The sequence below is a fragment of the Schistocerca serialis genome, chromosome 6, assembly GCF_023864345.2.
Source record: "Schistocerca serialis cubense isolate TAMUIC-IGC-003099 chromosome 6, iqSchSeri2.2, whole genome shotgun sequence".
NCBI classification, from domain to species: domain Eukaryota; kingdom Metazoa; phylum Arthropoda; class Insecta; order Orthoptera; family Acrididae; genus Schistocerca; species Schistocerca serialis.
Window position 1 is genome coordinate 753,194,263 of NC_064643.1, and position 24,158 is coordinate 753,218,420.

Sequence of the window (24,158 nt, forward strand, 5' to 3'; positions counted from 1 at the left end):
GCCAGCGGCGAGAATGAGAACTGTTTTAAATACTTAAAATGGCGACGTTTTCCTTACTTGAACGGCGTGCAGTCATACGTTTTCTGAATTTGCGTGGTGTGAAACCAATTGAAATTCATCGACAATTGAAGGAGACATGTGGTGTTAGAGTTATGGATGTGTCGAAAGTGCGTTTGTGGGTGGGACAGTTTAATGAAGGCAGAACATCGTGTGACAACAAACCGAAACAACCTCGGGCTCGCACAAGCCGGTCTAACGACACGATCGAGAAAGTTGAGCGAATTGTTTTGGGATCGCCGGATGACTGTTGAACAGATCGCCTCCAGAGTTGGCATTTCTGTGGGTTCTGTGCACACAATCCTGCATGACGACCTGAAAATGCGAAAAGTGTCATCCAGGTGGGTGCCACGAATGCTGACGGACGACCACATGACTGCCCGTGTGGCATGTTGCCAAGCAATGTTGACGCGCAACGACAGCATGAATGGGACTTCCTTTTCGTCGGTTGTGACAATGGATGAGACATGGATGCCATTTTTCAATCCAGAAACAAAGCGCCAGTCAGCTCAATGGAAGCATACAGATTCACTGCCACCAAAAAAATTTCAGGTAACCGCCAGTGCTGAAAAAATGATGGTGTCCATGTTCTGGGACAGCGAGGGCGTAATCCTTACCCATTGCGTTCCAAAGGGCACTACGGTAACAGGTGCATCCTACGAAAATGTTTTGAAGAACAAATTCCTTCCTGCACTGCAACAAAAACGTCCGGTAAGGGCTGCGCGTGTGCAGTTTCACCAAGACAACGCACCCGCACATCGAGCTAACGTTACGCAACAGTTTCTTCGTGATAACAACTTTGAAGTGATTCCTCATGCTCCATACTCACCTGACCTGGCTCCTAGTGACTTTTGGCAACAATGAAAGACACTCTCCGTGGCCGCAAATTCACCAGCCGTGCTGCTATTGCCTCAGCGATTTTCCAGTGGTGAAAACAGACTCCTAAAGAAGCCTTCGCCGCTGCCATGGAATATTGGCGTCAGCGTTGTAAATGTGTACGTCTGCAGGGCGATTACGTCGAGAAGTAACGCCAGTTTCATCGGTTTCGGGTGAGTAGTTAATTAGAAAAAAAAATCGGAGGCCTTAGAACTTGAATGCACCTCGTGTAAGTGAGCTCATACTGCCTAGGTCTTTGCGAATTTGACTGTTTTGTCATCACTGGAATAACATCAGATAACCTCTCAACCCACGACGTTACATTTCCTTCTCTCCTACCCTTCTGAGTGGTTCATTATTTATTTATTTATTTATTTATTTATTTTTTAAGGCAGTGTACGTTGTTCCTAAAAGCGGTATTCCGCAAGTTTCACGTATACAAGGCGTGGCTATGAAACACACATTGTTAGTTGTCGCCCTTAGTATATCCCCTCTCCTGGCGCTACACCGCTCCACGCGACGCTCTCATTGATGAAACAGCGCTGGAAGGAAGTCTTCCTCTGTGAGCTTTAAGTTGACGCGTGCCGCCTTTCCTTTTACTGCTTCAGCGGACTGAAATCTTCTTCCAGTTAATGGAGATTTGACCTTGAGCAACAGATAAAAAGTCACATGGTGCTAGGCCAGGCGAATAATTGGGCAGTATAACAATGGGATGTTGTACTTGGCTAGAAACGTCTTAACAGACAATGCGGTATGCGCCGGCGCGTTGTCTTAATGCATAACCCATCACTTATTCCTCCACAAGTCGGTCTTTATCTCATTTTCTCACGGAGTTGAGCAAGAACCTCAAGGTAGTAATGGTGACGAAAAGTTTGACCTTCAGGGATGCAGTGAAGATTCACTATTCCACGTTTGTCGAGGAAAAAAAAAAAAAAAAATTATCACCGCTTTCAATCTTGATTTGCTCATTGGAGCTTTTGTCGCTCTCGCTGATGTTGGGCCCTTCTAATCCATGGATTGGCGCTTAGTTTCGGGATCAGAAGCGGAAAAAAAAAAAAAATTCAGCAGGTGTTCCCACTCTTTCCAAGAAAGTAGAACCATTTTCAATGGTATTCAAAGTGTCAGCTTCTTTTTGTTCGATGTCTGAATTTTCGGCACCAGTTTCGCACACACTTTTCTCATGTTAAATGGGTAGCGTAAAAATTGCCTTACGCATTCTTTGCCAATTCCTACAACTTGAAACACGTATGTAACGCAGCAGCGATGGCGAGGCATTGTAGCATCTGTGACCAGAGAGTATGCGCTTGACCGCGCGAGTGTTGCGAGCGGTTCTCAGTCAGTAGTAGTCTTTGCGAGTTAGTTGTCGCTATGCAGAGTAGCAGTCAGTCTGTCGTTGCGAGTCTGTCAGTTCAGTCGTTGCGAGTCTGTAGCTCTGGCTAGTTGAGAGCAGTACTCAGTCTGTAGTCGTCATGCAGAGCGGTCGGTCAGTAGTAGCAGCCCAGTGCGGTTGTGAGATGTAGGCGGTCGGCAACAATGGTCAAGATGAGGAATAAGGTATACTGTTAATTAATATAATCATTAGATAATGAAAAATTTTATTTATTGTAATTATTCTCCAACAAGTCTCCCAATAATAATTTTTTATTTCAAAAGCATTTTCTCAAAAATTTAATTTTTTTTTATTGAACTCAAGATTTCGTTGCACTTCCCATTTCATTCCACTTCTTTTGAAGAAAAATTCCACTAAAATCACAAAAAAAGAGAATATTATTATTTGCAATGCAGTTCCTCCAAGCGGTGCGCAACAACAAGAGCAGATATGTGACATCCATTTATTCTGAGGTAAGACTTTAATTCTGATTGTTTTACACAGGGCCAAAGACCAATATTTCGGTTTAATTGAATTTTCTTGTCACTGAATGGACTTTAATTTTTTGAAGGATTTATATTTGAGTCAGATTGCGAATTTCACATTTTTGTTGCCATTGTCAGTACATTTGATTGTGGGCAGGTTGCGCATAGAGTCATGTCCATCAGCATTTCTAATTAGTATCGTCCTTTTCTTTTAAAATTTTTGTAGGGAGGTTACACTTGGCTCCACATTTCTATTAAGTATTGTCAAATTTTCTTTCTTTAAAAATTGCGGTGGGGAGGTTACACTTGGCGACCCTGCCAGGATCGAATTTCGTTGAGAGTCTTTTGAGCAACAGTCAGATATCTGCTCTTATTTGCTTAGATATAATTAGGATTTGGCGCTACGCTTTTAATAATATTGTGACTTTCTCTCTACAGGTCAACGGCAATTTGTTGCTTTGTTGTATTTGTGTGTTGTTTTTGCATTTGTGCTTATTTGTTTTTGAATAATTGTGACTACTGTAGAAATGCCGCGAAAGACTGTGAATAGTGTATCGCGAGGTATTTTGAATGAAATTACTGACTCAAACAACTTTGCCGATAGGACATGTGACACGCAGTGTAATGATGACAATCCTGCGTTCACTAACAATCCGTGCATTCTAACCACTAATGATGATTTTTGTCTTAATGACGAACAAACGAACTCGGTTATGTCCTCTGTTGATTTGTCGACAATCGATGACGCGGGACGCTCTATAGTAATGAGCGCTGCCGAAATTAACACACCCGATTTAGAAAATCCAAGTAATGAACAGACAAATTTGTCTAATGAAAATGAACAGGATACACAAAGTACGACGGATTCATTCAATTCCGAAATAGTGAGTGACAGTGTACGTCCGACTGATAATCCTTTTTGTAAATTGCAGAATGACCAAATGGTCACACAAAGCGCGACAATTCCAGGTACACAATCAAATAGCACAGATAATGGAGTAGGTAATGTTACTTTGGATCAATTTATAGCAATAATGCTACAGTTTAGGAACGAACAGAACGAAAAACAAGACAAACTTAGTGAACAGGTCAAACAACAGAGTGTAGATAACAAACAATTTAAAGAGAATTTCAAACAACTTAGGGAAGATAACAAACACTTAAATGAGAAACTTGACAATAATGACGAAAATCTCAAACAGCTTAGCGAACAAATTAGAGCCGTTGCCGCGCAGTGCCATGACACTAAGGAACAGTTGCGCGTGGAAATTGAGGCTTGTTCACAAAAAATAGCGAAGAAATTAAGTCTGTTGCGCAAGAATTAAGGGAAATGCAAACAGCCGCAACAGAAACACTCAGAGACGAAATTAGCGGAGTCGCTAAACAATGCTCTGAAAAAGCTACACAATTACGGGACGAGTTTAGAGCAATGACGGTAGAACTTTCGCGCACTATGGACGCAAAGATAGACGCGAAATTCGAACAGCAGAACACTCAGATTAACGAGCGCTTTAATCAGCACATACAGAACAGTGATACGCGTTTCCGCAGATTTATTCAGGATCAAAACAAAGTAAAACGACAAGTCATGGAAACAATCACTGCACAAAGACAAGAGGACAAACGTAAAATATTCGCGAAAGCGAAGACGTATGTAGACAATAATATTACCACAGTGTCCGACAAAATTAATACCATAGAACAATTGAACGCGGAATTACGGGATGAAATTTCTGACCTTAAATCAAAAACAGATACACACACAGTAAATATTCAAACAGTGACAGATAGATTCGAACAGTTAGATCTAACACAGGATTGTGATGTTATCAAAGGTGATGTTAAAAAACTGAGCGAAACTACGCGCAAGTTGCAAAAACAGATTAATGCGTCTGATTCTAAAACCGATGATCAGGTTAAAATACTGACTGAAAAATGTGATGAATTGGCCAGTCGTATTGATGTTATCGAAAATACTAATGACAATAAATCAGACGATACTGCACCGGTTTCATTTATCCAAACGCCTGAATTTCAAAATTTACAGCAGACAATTAATGAAATCGATTCATCTAACAACGCGTTACGTCGGAAGTTATCAAATTTACAACAAGAAGTAACAGAAATGAAAAACATGTCAGTTAATAACATACCACAACAGACGCCACTTTATGAACATTTGTCAGACTCACGCAGCGTGTATAATGTGAGCAATTTACAGCAACTACGCGACTTAAAATCCGAAAAGCCACGCGAATTAAAATCTGAAAAGCTACGCAACTTGAAAACCGAAATGACAGAGACGAACAGATTCACACACAAACCCGAACGTGTTCTCAAATTCAGTGACGAGAACGTTGATAATAAGCAGTTTGCATTTGTAAGAAAATGTAAGGAATTTAATAATGACAGCGTACAGGCACACGCTTTGCACTGTATACGACAATTTATCTTTGTACATTCACCGCTATTGCCTGTAATGCAGAAGCTAGCTTTGAACCAGATGCGACAATTTATTTTTGTATTTACAACAGCATTGCCTATAATGAAGAAACTAGAATTAGCATGCAGACAGCAATTTATTTCTGAATTTGTACCGCCATTGCCTATAACACAAAAGCTGAAATTTATTTGCAGTGTGTAAATGACCTCAGGGGATTCATTACGCTTTAATGAATATGTGCCGTAGCGAGCATAGGGCCCCGAGCTGTAGTAGTGCTGTTTCATCTTTAGTTTTCTGCACTGCTGCCTTTTCTTCTACTATCCTTTATATCTATCCAAACTGCTCTTTAACTATTGCTCTACCTAGTATTAAGAAACGTATGTAATGAAAACCGGATACGACAAATCTTTTACCGAATGTGACAATTTTCAGTAGGCACTCCAGTACCGCCGTAATTTTAATTACAGATAAAATCGTAATCATCAGTATGTGTAAAAGTAAAATTAACAGCAAACGCATTTTTTGGTAACAATAGATGTTTTTCACCACAATAGCATGAAAGTCAGCCGCTTAGCATACCTAACCAACAATGCAGTCTACAAGGTCAACCAAACTTTAATGTTTCGCCGCGTGCATGTATAGTCCCAGCCCCAACAAATAGTAACGCATGGCAGCAAAGAAATAACTACGTACAGACAACACACTATTTCAACTCGCATCGCTATGCGCCGTATAGAAATTACTATCATGACAGACGTAAAAATGATGAGCACAATTTTCAGCGTACATTTAATAACAGTCGATCTTTTCAGCAGCAAGAACATTAGCAACAACACATTATCATGAATGATCCAGACAATAGGTGTCATCCATAGCGTAACACGTCAGTATGAAATAACAGAACAGTTCATACAGTGGATATGCCACAACATTCTCCCGTAAATAATAACACGTACGATAGAATTTAACCAGATACAGCACAGATTGCATACTACAGTAACGCAAACATTACTTTTGACAAGCAGAATTTTGCTCACGAGAATGTTATTTGAAGCATGCTTTGTTGAATGCTCCACTATTATCGCACCCAGATCTTACTAGAAATTTTTCCATTGCCACCGACAGTTCTAACACCGCTTTAGGCGTACACATTTTCCAGGAAATTGAAGAAGATGGTTCAATAGTAATCAAAAACATCGCATTTGCAAGCCGCATTCTGTCACCTGCTGAGCGAAATTACTCTGTTACAGAATTGGAAACATTATGCGTTGTCTGGGCTTTTACGAGATTTCCGCACTTTCTTTATGGCAGACATACCACCGTTTACACAGACCATAGAGCTATACAATTTTTTGCTTTCAGCTAAATTTACTCACGAAAGATTAAGTAGATGGAAACTATATTTACAAGAAGTTAATTTTACGATTGTTCATATTCCCGGCACACAAAATGTTATAGCAGACGCACTATCGCGTTCTCTCGGCAACAATCAGCAAGACATCGCAACCAACTTCTGCAAAGCAAATTTCAGCGTCATGTACATTCAACAAGTTGCATTTGAAAATTTCATTTCGTCGTCATTACGAGACATAGTATTCTTTTTTTTCTTTCACATGCTTTGGTCAGCTGCACGAGCTAATGCTTCTGTCCGTCAGCTGTGTTGTCTTCTGCTGTCACTACCAATTTACGACACTCACAAAACACAAACAAATGTTTTTCAGCAAATGATTAATTTTGACACGTGCAAACTATTACGGATAGTAACAAAGTAGAATCGGAACACAAAAGAACATGTCCGACCTCACTACCATGTTTTTGCTACATCTTTGTCGCTGTTGAACTCACTTCAACATTTGTTACTTTCACTCCGTTACGCAAAGCTACTGCTAAAACTGTTTCGAAAGCATTTGTAAAACATTTTCTATTTCATGTAGGGCATGTAATGAAAGTAATTTCTGATAATGGATCTCAATTTCGTAGTAGTGTATGGACACGCATGTTACGAGCTAGAAACATTTCTCCGATCTATATATCCAAGTACCACGCTTCTTCGAACCCTTGTGAAAGATTAATGAAGGAAATTGGTAAGCTGTGCAGAATATACTGCCACAAAAGACATATTGATTGGGATACACACATACTCTCATTCCAAGATGTAATTAATTCCATTCCAAATGAATCCACTATGCTATCTCCGACTGTTATACTGAAAAACGTTGAACCACCGAACAAAATTAAAGAATTAATAGAATTCCCCAAAAATCGTCGCCTACGACACCACGAAATAATTGACATTGCGCTGAACAACATCAAACGTGCCGCAGAGCGCCGGAGAAGACAGCAAAAACAGGTTTGTACACGCCGCGACTTTCACGTTGGACAGAAGATATTAGTACGTACACACTATTTATCCAGCAAATTAAAAGGTAAGTGCAGTAAATTTGAACTTCTATACGCAGGTCCGTATCGGATTCGCAATATCCCTCACCCCAATGTTGTACACGTCGAAACTTTGAGAACCAGAAAATCGAAAGGCAATCACCATATCTCAAACATTAAACCGTTTATTGAGTGAAACCACTGTATGATTCAACACACTATGATGCCATTTACTAATGCAATTAATTCACCTGACTAATTATTCATGATTATCGTATTTTTTTTCTTGGCAAGTGCCCGGCAAGGTAAGGTTAGCAGGTCGCTTTTCTTGTCGTTACACATCAGACCGTGCATATTTTTCCAGATGAATTTACACATTTACGACTATTTCTGCAATTATATTTATGTGACTACTTATTGATGATTATCGTATTTTTTCTTGGCAAGTGCCCGGCAAGGTAAGGTTAGCAGGTCGCTTTCTTGTCGTTACACATCAGACCGTGCACATTTTCCATTTTTTGTGTATATGACTGTACTCCAGTTTTGTTTGTATGCACTATGAAATAGTTAAGATATAACACACACCAGTCGACTTTGACATTTTTTTTTTGCCTTATGACATCTCAACATCGTGACTGTTTCACATTTTTTTTTTGCTACTGCATTGTATTATTCTGTGTACATTTTTTCGCATCCGAACACTGTCAATGTCTTGGACATATTACGTTTTCTGTCATGTTATGCTGTATGGTTAATTGTGTCACCATAAACCAGTCATTATTTAGTGGGTATAGGATTTAAATGCAAGACATTAATCTTTGTTCATCAATTTCAGAAAGGAATGATGATTCTAAGAAATAAATTTAACATAAATGGGAATTTCACCTACGGAATAAACGAAAGGAGATGCAATAACTTTATGAGGGAGAGTAAAGGGATCAGGATTAACAAGACTATACTATACTCATCACAGAATAGCAGTCTTAACTAATTTTTTCTTTCAGAATACAAGGTGATTGATGCAGGCTGTCAGAGAGAACTACACATCTTAGTTTTAGTGATGAAATATGCTAGAGATAAGGAATAGTTAGGTAATGAGTAATGAAGTGATTTTTTGCAGATGATAGTGAATACTGATGAATAATGATGAAGGAAATGGTATTATGAATAATGAAGTTTTTCTTTACAGGTGATGATAATGGTGAAGTTATGATGATATGGATAATGAAGTTTTTTTCTTTATGCTACGTAGTTATTTAAGTATTTGTTGCGGTTTGCTTTGACAGCAGGTGTTACATTGCATAGTAGGATGACGGAAAGTTTTGGAAAGGACAGCTATGGAACACATTTTATACACATTTCACTACTTGTTAATTCGAAGTTCACTACTTTTCAGCATAGTGTGCGTTTCTTCTTTCAGGTCAATAATCCGTTTTTGTATTTTTTCCAGGAGAAGTTTTTCATGACACTTACTAAACCTGTTACTTATTATACCTGTTCTAGTACTTGCATTTTTATATTTTTTACCCATTTGTGTTTATCATTTATAAATGTGATCACATGTACTGCCTTGTTACATAATCTTGCTACAGCTGACTCATGACGAATGACGTTACCTATCCTCATTTGCAGCAATAGGTCAAAAGCAAAAAGTATTATGCCTCAGCAATTAATTATCGATCCCAACGCAATGCATTGCTACCAAAAAAATGTATTACCAGTCCCACATAATGTCACTAGTTTATGATAATTCTGAATAATACTGATCAACTCTGAATAGCATGTCACTCGAGTAATGACCTCTTAATGAGACTATATTCAAAATAATGCTTTGTCACTAGCTAATAACTGCCACTGTTTATTGTAATGCCTGTGATTACTAATGATTTGACTGTAATTAACTGATTTTTAATAATGACTTTGTAATGATCTGAATAATACTGAATGATGAACTATGTTTTATTCTATTCAATACTTGATGGCCACTGAGTGCCAATAATTAATGTCAATCAACGAAATTGTTATTAATTATGCCATTAATTAACTCTTGTTTTCAATGTTGATACTTTGTTGTTGGAAATGAATGTGACTGTTTCATAATGCTTTGTAATTAGGAAAAGACTAATGATTCTTAATAGATTGGAATGACACATAATTAATTAACTATGGTACTGTTTAATAATGCTTTGTAATTAATTAAGGCTAATAATTCTTAGTATATTGAAATGACAAATGATTAATTAATTAACTGTAATTAGACAAATGATTAATTAACGACAAATGATTAATTAACTGTAATTAGACAAATGATTAATTAACGGCAAATGATTAATTAACTGTAATTATACAAATGATTAATTAACTGTAATTAGACAAATGATTAATTAAAGACAAATGATTAATTAACTGTAATTAGGAGAAGGTTAATGATTCTTGATTATACTCTGTAACTGAAAAGAATGCGATTATTTCATAATGCTTTGTAACCAGGAAAAGAAGGCTACTGATTCTATGTAAAACAATTAATGAACATTTTTCTGTAATACTACATACTTGGTACAGAAATGTTCAATAACTGGGCTATGAATGCCACGAACTATCAATGAAGACTGTAATTGTCAATATTATGTGACTTGATGTCCTTCACCTCATAAGCTGACTACCCTGAATTACTGCAATGTCCATTTGTCCTGTTTATCCCAGTGATCATGGAGCACTATATTTGGTTTTGCACTAATTCTACGTTGGTGTGCCTTGTAAGAGTGTGGTGTTGACACGACATGCTGTCCACCACCATGAGCGATGAAGACATTATTATGGTCCCACTGTTTGGTGTACCTAATGTACTGCCAAAATGAAAACATGGAACATTACTACGACAGTTCAGTGTCTTGGCTACACTGATAAATTCTGATGGGAAAAGAACTTCAAGTTGTGTCACTTGGTGTTGTACTACTGTGGAAAGATATGGACTTTCAGAGCAGCTGTGTGCAATCTAAAGTGCTACAACCATGATGCAATCCTTCCCTTTCCTATCCTGATTCTTGTCACATAAAGAAAAATTTTTTTTGGTAACATCATTTATGTTCATAGGTTATACATTTTTCGATTCGCTAAACTCCAGTGTGAGTACACTTATGTCACTGGTCGACATGATGTTTGCCATTATGTTTATTTGTTGTGAAAATACTAAAGACATTTTTCAGTGCATGTGCACTTTGGACATGATTTTTTTTGCCATTATGTTTATTTGTTGTGAATATGCTAAAGAATTTTTTTCAGTGCCTGTGCACTTTGTTATCTGTCAAATAATTTGTATATACTTTTCTGATTTGCTACTATGTTTTGTACTCACATTTTGTCTTTGTCTGATATATTTTGTACTTAGTGCGTGTGCACAACATTTACTTTATGTACTACATCTAATTATTCTTGCCAGTCTGTTTATTTGTTCTGCATATGCTAAAAAATTTTTCAGTGCCTGTGCACTTTATCTGTCAAAAAGTTTGTATATACTTTTTTCTGATTTGCTACTATGTTTAGTATTCACATTTTGTCCTTGTCTGATATATTTTGTACTTAGTGCGTGTGCACAACATTTAAATATTCTGTAAGTTGTAGGATTTTGTTAATTAAAGAAAAATTTTGCCGCGCTTGGCAAGTCCAAATGACTCACCATCGCTGCCAAATTTTTGCCCCCCGAGTGGAGGGTTATGAAACACGTATGTAACGCAGCAGCGATGGCGAGGCATTGTAGCATCTGTGACCAGAGAGTATGCGCTTGACCGCGCGAGTGTTGCGAGCGGTTCTCAGTCAGTAGTAGTCTTTGCGAGTTAGTTGTCGCTATGCAGAGTAGCAGTCAGTCTGTCGTTGCGAGTCTGTCAGTTCAGTCGTTGCGAGTCTGTAGCTCTGGCTAGTTGAGAGCAGTACTCAGTCTGTAGTCGTCATGCAGAGCGGTCGGTCAGTAGTAGCAGCCCAGTGCGGTTGTGAGATGTAGGCGGTCGGCAACAATGGTCAAGATGAGGAATAAGGTATACTGTTAATTAATATAATCATTAGATAATGAAAAATTTTATTTATTGTAATTATTCTCCAACAAGTCTCCCAATAATAATTTTTTATTTCAAAAGCATTTTCTCAAAAATTTAATTTTTTTTTATTGAACTCAAGATTTCGTTGCACTTCCCATTTCATTCCACTTCTTTTGAAGAAAAATTCCACTAAAATCACAAAAAAAGAGAATATTATTATTTGCAATGCAGTTCCTCCAAGCGGTGCGCAACAACAAGAGCAGATATGTGACATCCATTTATTCTGAGGTAAGACTTTAATTCTGATTGTTTTACACAGGGCCAAAGACCAATATTTCGGTTTAATTGAATTTTCTTGTCACTGAATGGACTTTAATTTTTTGAAGGATTTATATTTGAGTCAGATTGCGAATTTCACATTTTTGTTGCCATTGTCAGTACATTTGATTGTGGGCAGGTTGCGCATAGAGTCATGTCCATCAGCATTTCTAATTAGTATCGTCCTTTTCTTTTAAAATTTTTGTAGGGAGGTTACACTTGGCTCCACATTTCTATTAAGTATTGTCAAATTTTCTTTCTTTAAAAATTGCGGTGGGGAGGTTACAAACTTCAACTATCGATCGGATACTCAACCGACGGTCAGATCTAACCAGATTACCTACTTTTTCGATATTTTCATCCGTATGAGCTGTTGAAGGGCGTCCCGTGCGTGAGTCTTCTTCAACACCATCTGGGCCATCCTGGAAACGCTCGAAGCACTCAAAAAACTCGCGTACGTGATAAACAGTCTCCGCCATACGCTTCTTTTATTAAAAGATAGCTTTCCGTAGCGATTTTTCCAAGTTTCATGTCAAACAACACGACCATTTCTGGCACTATTATTACATTTAACATTTTTCCCGAAAAGGAAGATAACAGCTCCGTCACAAGCGAAGTCCACGACCACACTGATTTGCCAAGAGACGCCAGAGATGTCGCATTCGACTGAGAAGGCCAGTAATCTCTATACTACCTGGATGTTGAACGTCAGCTGTCTGATCTTGCCAGCCACAGATGCTCGTATTTCGTTTCTTGCCAAACTACAACATGGCTGCTACAAAATGTCACTAGAACACGGGAAGAAAATATTTTTCGATTCTGCTCCCACATCAGCCTATTACATCGCATGTTCACATAAAGTTCAAAATAAGAAATCAAAATGGCTCTGAGCACTATGGAACTTAACATCTGAGTTCATCAGTCCCCTAGACTTAGAACTACTTAAACCTAACTAAGGACAGCACACACATCCATGCCCGAGGCAGGATTCGAACCTGCGACCGTAGCAGCAGCGCGGTTCCGGACTGAAGCGCCTTGAACCGCTCTGCCACAACGGCCGGCACAAGAAATCAGTCTGCAAGTTTTTGTCAAGTACAGACAGATGGAAATTTGTTTACCAAACTACAAAATGGCAGACCATGCAATTCACATGAATCTGCAGTCACGCTGCAGTTCTATACTCAGAGACCAGACTTCTACATCCACGCTGTGTAGATGATAATGATGATATTTGGTTTGTGGGGCGCTCAACTACACGATTATCAGCGTCCGTGCAAATTCCCAATCTTTACACAGTGCAGACCCTCCACTTTCATGAACGATGATGAAATGATGCGGACAACACAAAGACCCAGTCCCCGACCTGGCCAGGAATCGAACCCGGGACCCCGTGATCCAGAGGCAGCAAGGCTAGCTAGCCACTAGACCACGAGCTGCGGACAAGTTGTATAGAGAGCACTGGAGAAGGCTTCACCAGCTCTTGGTCGTTTATCTCTGGCGCACCCGTACTTACTCTGTGACAAGATCAGTCCCGTTACTTTATAGCCACACCTCGTACTGATGGATGATCTACATCTACATCCATACTCCGCAAGCCACCTGACGGTGTGTGGCGGAGGGTACCTTGAGTACCTCTGTCGGTTCTCCCTTCTATTCCTACCGAGCGAGGTGGTGCAGTGGTTAGCACACTGGACTCGCATTCGGGAGGACGACGGTTCAATCCCGTCTCCCGCCATCCTGATTTAGGTTTTCTGTGATTTCCCTAAATCGCTTCAGGCAAATGCCGGGATGGTTCCTTTGAAAGGGCACGGCCGATTTCCTTCCCCATCCTTCCCTCACCCGAGCTTGCGCTCCGTCTCTAATGACCTCGTTGTCGACGGGACGTTAAACACTAAGCTCCTCCTCCTTCTATTCCAGTCTCGTATTGTTCGTGGAAAGAAGGATTGTCGGTATGCTTCTGTGTGGGCTCTAATCTCTCTGATTTTATCCTCATGGTCTCTTCGCGAGATATACGTAGGAGGGAGGAAGATACTGCTTGACTCCTCGGTGAAGGTATGTTCTCGAAATTTCAACAAAAGCCCGTACCGAGCTACTTAGCGTCTCTCCTGTAGAGTCTTCCACTGGAGTTTATCTATCATCTCCGTAACGCTTTCGCGATTACTAAATGACCCTGTAACGAAGCGCGCTGCTCTCCGTTGGATCTTTTCTCTCTCTTCTATCAATCCTGTCTGGTGCGGATCCCACACTGCAGAACAGTATTCAAGCAGTGGGCGAGCAAGCGTACTGTAACCTACTTCCTTGTTTTCGGATTGCATTTCCTTAGGATTCTTCCAATGAATCTCAGTCTGGCATCTGCTTTACCGACGATCAACTTTATATGATCATTTCATTTTAAATCACTCCTAATGCGTACTCCCAGATAGTTTATGGAATTAACTGCTTCTAGTTGCTGACCTGCTATTTTGTAGCTAAATGATAAGGGATCTATCTTTCTATGTATTCGCAGCACATTACACTTGTCTACATTGAGATTCAATTGTCATTCCCTGCACCATGCGTCAATTCGCTGCAGATCCTCCTCCATTTCAGTACAATTTTCCATTGTTACAACCTCTCGATACACCACAGCATCATCTGCAAAAAACCTCAGTGAACTTCCGATGTCATCCACAAGGTCATTTATGTATATTGTGAATAGCAACGGTCCTACGACACTCTCCTGCGGCACACCTGAAATCACTCTTACTTCGGAAGACTTCTCTCCATTGAGAATGACCTTCTGCGTTCTGTTATCTAGGAACTCTTCAATCCAATTACACAATTGGTCTGATAGTCCATATGCTCTTACTTTGTTCATTGAACGACTGTGAGGAACTGTATCGAACGCCTTGCGGAAGTCAAGAAACACGGCATCTACCTGTGAACCCGTGTCTATGGCCCTCTGAGTCTCGTGGACAAATAGCGCGAGCTGGGTTTCACACGATCGTCTTTTTCGAAACCCACGCTGATTCCTACAGAGTAGATTTCTAGTCTCCAGAAAGGTCATTATACTCGAACATAATACGTGTTCCAAAATTCTACAACTGATCGACGTTAGAGATCTAGGTCTATAGTTCTGCACATCTGTTTGACAACCCTTCTTGAAAACGTGAATGACCTGTGCCCTTTTCCAATCCTCACCGGAAGGGGCAACTCTGTGTCGATGAACAGTGCCCTATTCGTAACCTGGTGAGCACCGCTCCCTTTCATCGGTGTGGGTAGCATGAAGTTCGCCACACTTGGGTGGGCGGTTTGACTCACCACTGTTTGTTGTTTAGCGCCTACAACCGCTGCACACTGTGATTGCAATTAAGCACGCGACGGCAGCGGCCGCAGAGACGCGCAGTCCACCACGCGCGCGTTTCCGCTTCGTCGTCTCCGGCCTCCCCCTGGGGCGCGGGCAGAGCCGAGTCAACGCCCTGGAGCCGCGCGCGGCCTTGACGCGCTCCAGCTCCAGGCCGGCGTGGCCTGGATACGCCGCCGCACCACGTCTTCAGGGCCGCAGCGGCCGCGGCCGGCCCCATTGCGTTTCTTTTTTCCCTTTTGCTAAGAGCCAGTAAAGGGGCTCAGACCGGTTACTCGGCGGTATTCGTTTGGCTACAACTCATCTCTAACGCACCCCCCCCCCCTCCCCCTTACAGAACTGTGTTACGACCGGTCCACAAGCTACGATTTGTCTGCACAAACTTATCTGCGCGGATACATTCCCCAGTTTTCGTGCGGTCACACACTTCAGCCAGGTCTACAGCTCAGGCTACAACTATCTGCTACACGACAGATAACATAATCCTTAAACGATAAATCTATCACTAACCGGAAGGTTAGATCCAACAGCACAGTGATTTAAAAGCCAAGGTTCTATGGCCTATGTCCTTGCCTTCCTCCAGCCAGTAAGAGAGTCATTTATTGAGAGTCGTACAGTTTAACTCTAAACCACGGTGCAAGTTAGCACTTTTCATATTAAGTAACAATGGTTGATGACACCAAAAACGTCATAGGACTGATCAGCATTCGTATTCCAGCTCTTTGGATCCATAGTTTGGCAATTATTTCATAAATAAATCAATATCTCAATCATATCACATTAACAGGAATAAACGCACGACATAAATTTTGTAAATGTTAAAAAATATAACGGGTCAACCACTTGTTTACAGTATAAAACACTAAGATTGACGCGTTTCGGAAGTCAAGCTTCCATCATCAGAATAATAAAAAGTAAAAGAACCTGTTAAAACTCGCTAAAATGGAACATGCACCAGGCACAATAAAAATGATAATAAAATTAAAACATCGTGGCTACTTCCCTTGTTGCAGCCGTGTCACCTTGGAAGACACGGCTGCAACAAGGGAAGTGGCCACGATGTTTTAATTTTATTATCATTTTTATTGTGCCTGGTGCATGTTCCATTTTAGCGAGTTTTAACAGGTTCTTTTACTTTTTATTATTTTGATGATGGAAGCTTGACTTCCGAAACGCGTCAATCTTAGTGTTTTACACTATAAACAAATGGTTGAGCCGATATATTTTCTAACATTGACATTCACAACCACGACCTCTGATCCAGTATGTATAAAATCAAAATAAATTTTGTATATGTAAGCCATTAACGCCTCAGTTTTTCATATGTACATTTTTAAGAAACTTACTGAGTGACCATGGTTTGTATGTAACGCCTTAAGATTTAGATGGAAGTTACAGTGCCCGCTATAGGCACAAATACGAGGGCGTTCAATAACTAATGCAACACATTTTTTTTTTCTTTCTGAAAGCAGGTTGACTTTATTCAGGATTCCAATATACCAGATTATTCCCCACTCTTCCGGCTACAAAACCATATTTTTCAACAAAACCCCCGTTCGGTTTGACGGCGTTACTCCACCTTACTGGTAGGGCCTGTTTGCCCGCATGGTACCCTCTCTACTGGTCGATGTCGGAGCCAACATCTTGCTGCATCAATAAACTCCCCACCATTCACGTAATGCTTCCCGTGGAGTGCATCCTTCATTGGACCACGCAAACCCAAGTTCGGCGAGACGCCACAATTGGTGGACGAGTGTGTCAAACGCAACAAGGCGTTTGATTGTGATCTGCCAGTCACTTGGAATGAGTGTGTCCAGACGTTCCAACACTGCAGGACTCGCAGCTGTCGCGCGGGAGATGGGACAGATTTGCGCCACACTGGTCACACACGCCCCGCCAAACGACTCACCGTGCTTCTGTTCACTGCCAGCTTTCAGTAGACCTTCTGCAAGCGCCTCTGAATATCTGGGATGGTCTGGTTTCCCGCCACAAAAAACTCACAGCTCTCTGCTTGGAACGCGCCTCCGTTATAGACATCATTTTGAAAGCTACGTATAGCGCTGCTACCATCGGAATTTCATGAAACTATAGTCGCTGGAGCGGCCGATGTACCACAGCAAATTCCGCATTTTTTCAACCGAAACTGGCCGAGAAAAAATGTGTTACATTACTTGTTGAACGCTCCTCGTAGTTAGACACCAAACTATAGCTCCAGCCCAACGTAGGTGATTATTCTTTCTTGAAATCCTGGTCTGTTCAGCGTTATGGTTAAGCTGTCCGCCCCGATAGCTGAGTGGTCAGCGCGGCGGTCTGTCACGCCAAGGGGCCCGGGTTCGATTCTCGGCTGGGTCCGAGATTTTCTCCGCTCAGGGACTGGGTGTTGTGTTGTCCTCATTATCATTTCTTCATCATCAGTGGAAGACAACAGGAAACCACCTCTGGAGTCACTTCCCTAGATGCTAATGCGGTGGACCTCTCTGACGAGCCTTCCCCCATGACAAGACCTGCCGTAAGGCAGAACACACATTTTTTTATGGTTAAGCTGAGAATGAAGTCTTGTTGACGTCGTAGTCATTCGCGAAAAGTCAGTTAACGTCATTCTGTAGTTTTGTGTTTGTAAGCCAACAGGTGTTGCTGGGCCACATACACTATGTGATCAAAAGTATCCGGACACCCCCAAAAACACGTTTTTCATATGGGCTGCACTGTGCTGCCACCTACTGCCAGGTACTCCATATCAACGACCGCAGTAGTCATTAGACATCGTGAGAGAGCAGAATGGGGCGCTCCGCGTAACTCACGGACTTCGAACGTCGTCAGGTGATTGCGTGTCACTTGTGTCATACGTCTGTACGCGACATTTCCACATTCCTAAACATCCCTAGGCCCACTGTTTCCGATGTGATACTGAAGTGGGAACGTGAAGGGACACATTCAGCACAAAAGGGTACAGGCCGACCTCGTCTGTTGACTGACAGACTGCTGACAGTTGAAGAGGGTAGTAATGTGTAATAGGCAGACATCTATCCAGACCATCACACAGGAATTACAAACTGCATCACGCTCCACTGCAAGTACTATGACAGTTGGGCGGCAGGTGACAAAACTTGGATTTCATGGTCGAGCGGCTGCTCACAAGCCACATCTCACGTCGGTAAATGCCAAACGACGCCTCGCTTGGTGTACAGAGCGTAAACATTGGGCGATTGAACAGTGGAAAGACGTTTGTGGAGTGACGAATCACGGTGTACAATGTGGCGATCCGATGGCAGGGTGTGGGCACGGCGTATGCCCAGTGAACGTCATCTGCCAGCATGCCATGCACGGTGTGGTGTCACCGCCAGACACCACACTTGCTAGGTGGTAGCTTAAATCGGCCGCGGTCCATTTAGTACATGTCGGACCCGCGTGTCGCCACTGTGTGATCGCAGACCGAGCGCCACCACAAGGCAGGTCTCGAGATACGGACTAGCACTCGCCCCAGTTGTACGGACGACGTAGCTAGCGACTACACTGACAAAGCCTCGCTCCTTTGCCGAGCAGATAGTTAGAATACCCTTCAGCTAAGTCCATGGCTACGACCTAGCAAGGCGCCATTAGCCTTACATAGCTTGTATCTAAAGAGTCTCACTTGTATCGTCAAGAGCGATGTATACAACAAGGATGGATTAAAGTTAAGTATTCCAGAAGCTACGTACTTTTCTTTATAGCATTCATTACGTATCCTGTTACAGACCTATCTCTTGCCTGCGTGAACTAAACGCGTGCCTTTCGGCTACTTCCGTGGCGTGGCTGTCTTGCTACGCCACAACACACGGTCTGTGGCGAAGTGGTTACATTACAATAACATCCCGTAACGGACTGCCGTGCACCGAGTCTTGACCTGAATCCTTTGGGATGTTTTGGATTGCCGACTTCATGCCAGGCCTCACCAGACGACATCGATATCTCCCCTCAGTGCAGCACTCCGTGAAGAACGGGCTGCCATTCCCCAAGAAACGCCCCAGAACCCGATTGAACGTGTGCCTGCGAGAGTGGAAGCTGTCATCGAGGCTAAGGGTGGGCCAACACCATACTGAATTCCAGCATTACCGATGGAGGCCGCCACGAACTTGTAAGTCATTTTCAGCCAGGTCTCTGGATACTTTCGATCATATAGTGTACCTCATTCTTTAACAACATAAAATAATTACTGCCTCGGAGTATTCACTCGCATCCACTACGCGAAGGCTCGTTCAAGATAGTCACGGTATTAGTAACTATAGCAATTTCTCAGGCAAAATTACTGCAGGTCTAATCAACTGTTTGTTTTCGACAGCTTCTTGTGACAAGCTATCTTCAGAGAACTTATTTGTGTCACTCCCACCTTTGGAATTCTGCAGGATAAAATACAGGGGGGCGAATGTACAGACATCAGACTGCAGTTTTAAGCGAGAAGAAAATGAAACGGAGGCATTAAATGAGAAGGAAGTGAGATAATATTGCACTCTACTCCATTTTATTCAGTCTGTTCCACCAAATATGTATGTTAACTTCTCTGCTATTCAATGAGTACTCACAGAAAATACCCCAACGTCACTGAAAATTGCAAAAGCAGGAAAAAATGGTACGAATGAATGTAAACTCTGATGATATGGAGGATGCCACATCAGAGGAGGCAGTTGGCAACCTCACTTTTGTGGCAGGGAGAAGATGAATGTGAAGTCAAGCCTAGCCAATAAACAGCCACTCATGGAACGGGAAATGTGGAAGCGAGCACCACTACGCCTCATTGATTTCGATGGGCGCAGTATCAGTATGTGACTGAGTTCTAGCAGGGCAGAGCGATTGGTCTCTGAGAAGTGCATTTCTGTTTGTAATAAGCATGCTGTTATGAAAGTGGTGTGCACAACACAAGAGCATGCTATGTAGTTCGCATGTAACTGAATGCATTCTCCATTGGAGGGCTTCTGCACCAATCCATGGACTGTCAGACGACATTAAGTATCGCTCAATTACTGCTCATGGAAGCAATCGTATGAACACTTATTAAATACGCTGCTGGCAGTATTGTATGTACACCGAACGCCCTTTTTGTTTTAAAGAGTTTTGTCAACAATATTAGCACGACGCTGAAACAACGCAACATTTGTGCACCTGTCTGCGTCGACGGTTCGACATCTCATGCGAGCTGGTGTTCATAAACAACACCCCCTCAAAATGCAACGCGCTGCAACACAGTTGCTGATATACTATGTGGCAAAATGTGGTCTTTAACTGGCGAGTCTCGCTTCAAACTGTCCCATGTTGGCTACATAATTGTTAGCACGCACTGCTGAGTGCAGTGTGCAGAAACGCTTTGTGTGATCATTTGGACACCGTGGATCCATGGCTGAGGGCGTTGTTAGCTCACGGAAGGCAGTATGTCAGGCCGTTCCGTACACACGGTGTGCGGGCTCTTGACTTAAGCTTCCTAGTGCCATGGCCCAAGCAAAATTTAAGGCTTAGAGGGGAACGTCAACCCTCCCACCCTTATCGTTTCCTCCTCCTGTAACTGTTAAGGAAACTTTTCCCTTGGGCGTACTGCTCGCTGGGTTTACGACGAAACACTGCGCTGGCACCAAAACAGCTGGGCCCACGTTCAACAATGGAGCTCTGTGTACAGTGTCGCCAAATCAGCTTATTTAGAGCTAACTCTCGCTTTTTTTTAGTATCATTTAGTTGGCAAATGAGTAGTTCAGATGGGTTCCGGAAGTATGTCTTTTTCACAATAATTTGCCTCTTTTCTAGCTTCGCCCCCCCCCCCCCCCCTTTCACTATAGGAAAGCACTGAACCAAGATTTCAGAACACGCTTGAATATTCTGTGGAAATGTATAATTAGACTGAATTACAAAGCACAAGATAGCAAAGTAAAGCTAGGCTGGCGTGCGTTTCAGGCACGTCAGGATACACACACGCAATACCAAAAACGTACTGCGAAACGTAAACAGAACGAGCCTTAGTAGAAATACTGTTGGGGCAGAGCTGACAGCGAAGTATTGCAACTTCACAATAGTGAAGGAAGCTGTTCTAAGCAAAGCAGACTTTGATTTATGCAGAATGAATCGGACGTCGTTGGGCTTCAACGTAGCAATAAACAATGTGCCAGAGACTGAACCGAGGAGAGGAACAGCGAACTTCTACTTACTGCAGTAGTTTACTAAGTGTACAAAGTACTGTAGTGTAATATTACAGTGTAGATATTGTGAAGTCTGTGGTTTAAGTACCTACCAGAAACATTATTCATATTTTTAGTCTCAGAGAAATAGTATTGGTTAAAAACAGTCTTGGTTGCAATTTTATTTTTTTGTAACTAAAATTGCAACCAAGACTGTTTTCAACCAATACTGTTAAGCACTGGTTTGCTGTATGCCACATATGGATTGGAAGAAATTCTCAGAGAAATAGTTATGCGAAAGAAACTGACAAGATGATGTTCAAACACATTGCGCTAAAAGGTCGAGGTTTTAAAAATAGCCCGCATCTCGTGGTCGTGCGGTAGCGTTCTCGCTTCCCACGCCCGGGTTCGGGTCAGGGATTTTCTCTGCCTCGTGATGGCTGGGTGTTGCGTGCTGTCCTTAGGTTAGTTAGGTTTAAGTAGTTCTAAGTTCTAGGGTACTGATGACCATAGATGTTAAGTCCCATAGTGCTCAGAGCCATTTGAACCATTTTTTTTTTAAATAGACTGATATTTTATGCGCATATCATAGACAGAAAATCTCAAAATTGTTTTTGCCTTCGAAGTACAGGTGCATCAAAAAATAATTTTCTAATGAGATGCACAAGGCACACCTCTAAAGTTTTGTTCTTCTGCGCTTTCCCTTTCTGGAAGCCTTACATTTTTTAATATCTACGTATTTTCTCTCCAGCTATTAAAACAATTAAAATGAATCACCATAAACGCATTAGAGATCTGATGCAAAATCCTGTGGAACAGTATTTCCTAAAGTTGTTTTAAACTGAATTACATATTTGTTGCGTAAACCAAAGTAAATCATTTTTCAAGAAGTTGAATCCGAAGTAAAATATATATATTCCTTCAAAATAATGTCAGCGTTGATTACATTTGTGTGTGTGTGTGCGCAAAAATTTGATCAAATACTTCCTCATACAGTTGGACTTACCTAACGGTACATTCGTTACTGCATTTTTGGATACGTCACTCCTCCCCTTAAATATCTTACAAGTGTAATTACTGCAAAAATAAAACTGCACAATAATACAATACTGGTTTATTTCAGCTCTTTTTTGTAGACACATTTACTTAATTTCATTTTGGAGAGTTGCAACACTGGTTTGTTACTTCGCTGCAGTATTGTCGAATCGCTTCTGGGACCGTAACTACGCCAAGCCGCTGTGGGCTTACGGTGACGTCCGTATCGTTTTTGTCGTCCTGTTCCTACATTTCCCTTTCCTACATCACTACTTTAGCCGACAACACACTATGCTGGCGAAGGTAAAAGCAGCAATGCGAACGTCGTTTCCATTTGGCATGTATTCGTTATTATGTCAACAATAAGTCCACGGCACCAACCTCACAATGGATCGCGAACGTAACTGAAATGGACTTTTATTTGTCCTCCCCATTTCGTCACTATTTCTATCGGAAAATAATACTGGAATATTTTCGCTGAGGTCCTGTTAGCACAGAGGAGGCCACCAGGACCAATGGGTTAGTGGATATGTTGTTTTTTTATGCAGCCATCGTCACCCGTGGCGCTGATAGAGCTTAACAGTTTTGATGCTGTACTCAGTTCCACTGACCGATGTTTAATTCCTGGCAACTCATGGTCACAGAGGTAAACTTCCCATCGACAAAGACAGCGCCGCTGGATGCAGATTGTTAGAAGTAGGCAGTGATCTCGTCAAAACGAACCAATCCAGCGTTTTGTTGCCACAAAGGCACTTGAAACTCCTCTTTTACAGAATTCAGGTCCAACCCCAAGCCGCTACAATGCGTACGTAAACGGAAAATACAATTTACGAATGATTTCAATTTCATTATAGATCTGTAGATGCTTCCGAGCTGAATAGCTGAAGCTATAATCCACAGTAATCTACATTAGAACATTCTCTACAGAAAACTGCACGGACAACATTGCCCGAGCCAACCTCTCGACTCAGCTTTAACATTACACATCTCAAGATTCTAGTTATGAAGACGATGTATCTGTTGCTGTGGCGTAAATGTTGAGTGGAAACGGAAGCAAGCACTCAGGTACAGTAAATATTTTGAGATCAAGTACAGCTGACAGGAATGGCACAAGCTTGTCTTGTGTAAGCCTACACATAAGAGACTGGCTGACTTTATTAGATGGTCAGATTCCGTAAAACAAGATCTTCCCAGTCCCACGACCATAAAAGCTTCTCCCACACTCTTATTCACATAGGGCTATAAACTGCAAGTTTTATCGCTACGCAACATCCGTTGCAGCTTGAACCAGAGTGAGGAGTGATATAATCTTTGTATTAACGGAAACGTTTCCAACGTTTAACCCACTGAGTTTTTGTCTGTTATGAAAATTCTTTACTACTTATAACATTGCAAATCTTCGAGAGTTATACACGTTAACGTTGGTAGCGTAACATGAGAGACTTGATTAGTATCGAAATAGGCAAATCGAGCGCTCATTTAGCTGGAGCCTACTTTGCAAAGCCTGCAACTTTTTTCTTTTTTTCCCAACGAGCGGAGGGTATAATAGTCTACAGGCCTAAACGAAGAAAGAGAAGATCTGCGCTGACATCAGTGAATAAGGACTCAACTTCGAGAGATATGTTACGCACCGAAAACGAGCTTCACCTACCCCAGTTACCTGGGAAAACTAAAGTCTTAAAGAT

At 41.6% G+C, this 24,158-nt stretch overlaps 1 protein-coding gene and 1 non-coding gene across 2 annotated transcripts in view; one reads left to right on the plus strand and one right to left on the minus strand.

Annotated features, from left to right (window-relative positions):
• The window catches only part of LOC126483933 (frizzled-7), a 141,750-nt gene that overhangs the window by 39,104 nt on the left and 78,488 nt on the right, over positions 1 to 24,158 (minus strand). The window lies entirely within an intron of this gene.
• On the plus strand, positions 13,621 to 13,693 carry Trnaa-cgc (transfer RNA alanine (anticodon CGC)). The gene has a single exon. It is a non-coding gene; the product is annotated as a tRNA-Ala (tRNA).